This window comes from Bufo bufo, chromosome 3 (genome assembly GCF_905171765.1).
Source record: "Bufo bufo chromosome 3, aBufBuf1.1, whole genome shotgun sequence".
NCBI lineage: Eukaryota > Metazoa > Chordata > Amphibia > Anura > Bufonidae > Bufo > Bufo bufo.
Window position 1 is genome coordinate 647,105,238 of NC_053391.1, and position 2,183 is coordinate 647,107,420.

Here is a 2,183-nt window from a genome sequence, read left to right on the forward strand (position 1 = left end):
ACTGGAAAGCTTCACCTTCCATAAAATCCTTGGAGAGGGTGGTTATGGTAAAGTGAGTATTAGGAATTCTTGGGACTTCTTCCTCATGTGTGTCATGTGTGTCGCAGTAATATCACTCTAGGGATGTCAACGCTTCATGTCTTCTCATCAGGTCTCATGGCAAGACAGGCCTTTCTTCCAGTTCTAATGCTCTGTCTCCTACAGGTCATGCTGGCCACACATCCCGCCTGCCAACAACAACTGGCAGTGAAGCTGGTGAAGAAGAGGGTCCTGCTTCAGGACTTTAAAGACACTGTCCTGATTGAGCGACAGGTCCTGGAGGTGACTGGGAAGAGTCCATTGTTTACCCATGCTTATGCCACCTTCCAGACCAAGGTAAGAGTCTGATCCATTATCGAGGCTTGATCAGTGGGTTAGCTATACCGATCCCAACTGAGGAGGCTGCAGGACCTTTACTATAATATTTTAGAAACCTGGATCATATTTTCTGTCTTTTATCATAGGACTATGCCTTCTTCATCATGGAGTTTCTTAGCGGAGGAGATCTAAGTGGCCTCATGAGAGCCAACGCCCTATTCACCGTTCCAGTCACCAGGTAAGACAGAACATGGATATATTAGATAAAACTGACGATTGCTGTCAGGAACATGCAGCTTTGTGTCGATATTAGTCTGGTAGTTTAATGGGTGAAATGTTGATATTCTTTCTTTTTGCCATCAGATTTATGGCAGCTGAGATCATCTGTGGGCTGCAGTTTCTCCACACCAGAGGCATCATACACAGGGACATAAAACCAGCCAATATCTTAATGAACAGCGCCGGTCACTTGAAGATCGCCGATTTTGGTCTTGCCGTGATGAACATCTTTGGGGATAAGAAGATCTCAGAATATGCCGGAACTCTTAGATACATGGCTCCTGAGGTGAGGAATCATCGACTGCACATGCTACTGAGCTGTTTCTTTCTACAGGGCTGGACAGCTGCATGACTTCTGCTGGCCTGAACAATGTTCTAACTCTTATTGTCTGCTGGATGTTTTCACAGATTCTTCTACGGAAGCCCTACAACACGGCAGTGGACTGGTTCTCAGCTGGTGTGATGATATATGAGATGGCTACTGGCAAATATCCATTCAATGCCGGTATACTGCCTGAAACAATCGAAAAGTCACTGATCAATGATGTTCCCAACTACCCAAAAGGGCTCAACCCCCAAGCTAGAGACCTTATAGTGGGGGTGAGTAGAAAGACACATAGCAGTAATACAGCGGCTAAATATTATGAAAATGAGGACATTGAAAATCAGGGATAGCATTGCAACGTGTGATGGAATGAATGTCTTTATTCTACATTTTTCCAGCTCTTAAACAAGTCACCAGAGAGTCGCCAGTTAGCGGTAGATAACATCAGGGAACATCCGTTTTTCATGGAAATTAACTGGACAGATATAGAGGGAGCAGGAGCTCGTCCACCATTCCAACTAGGACCAGTAAGTAAATGATCCAGAGAAGATGTGGCTAGTAGTACAGTTCCATTGTGTTCCTTCTTTATCAACACCGCTTTTGGTATGTTCTCTCCATAGCCACCAGTGATGACATTGACAAAAATCGATGACATCCTGTCCTCCACCGAAGCCAATAAGTCACCAATGGCTGAAAGAGATCAACAACTGTTCTGTGGATTCACATTTGCCAATGAGAACTGGCAGGTCGTAAAGCCAATTAAAGAACCTTTCATACGACCACGCAGGTGAGTCATTGTAGCTGAGAGGGGAATACGGATGGGGATTATTGGAGATTCCCTGTGAATCTGTGCAGTGTGGATTCCATTCACTGGCTTATAGTCTGCTCATGGGTGGACAGAGCAAACTTGAAGGTGGTTACCATTTTGTAAGGCTATTTCATTTCATTTCCAACCTGTTTTAATTTTTTCTTGGTAGAACGTTTGGCAGATTTGTGAGAGAGACCATCCGCAGGTTCTGGAGGAAGATGAAAAACTGGAAGTAAAGAGCTCCACTCTGTATACAGATGTCCCCAGTAGATCAGTGGCTGAAAAACATCATGTTCCAGCAGAGCCTCTTGCTGACATCATAAACAGCAGAAAAACCAACCAACACTTGCTGTCCTTGTATGAGCCTCAGATTCCAAACTCTGACCTCTATCTGCTCTCCTGACTACTCATCGG

General features: G+C 44.7%; 2 long non-coding RNA genes across 2 annotated transcripts; both read left to right on the forward strand.

The window, feature by feature from the left end:
* The first annotated feature begins 546 nt into the window (after positions 1-546).
* LOC120994172 lies at positions 547-1,130 on the forward strand. The gene is made up of 3 exons (XR_005777344.1): positions 547-595; positions 732-922; positions 1,045-1,130. It is a non-coding gene; the product is annotated as an uncharacterized LOC120994172 (long non-coding RNA).
* A 313-nt stretch (positions 1,131-1,443) lies between these two features.
* On the forward strand, positions 1,444-1,974 carry LOC120994173. The gene is made up of 3 exons (XR_005777345.1): positions 1,444-1,488; positions 1,582-1,748; positions 1,939-1,974. It is a non-coding gene; the product is annotated as an uncharacterized LOC120994173 (long non-coding RNA).
* Positions 1,975-2,183: the final 209 nt, after the last annotated feature.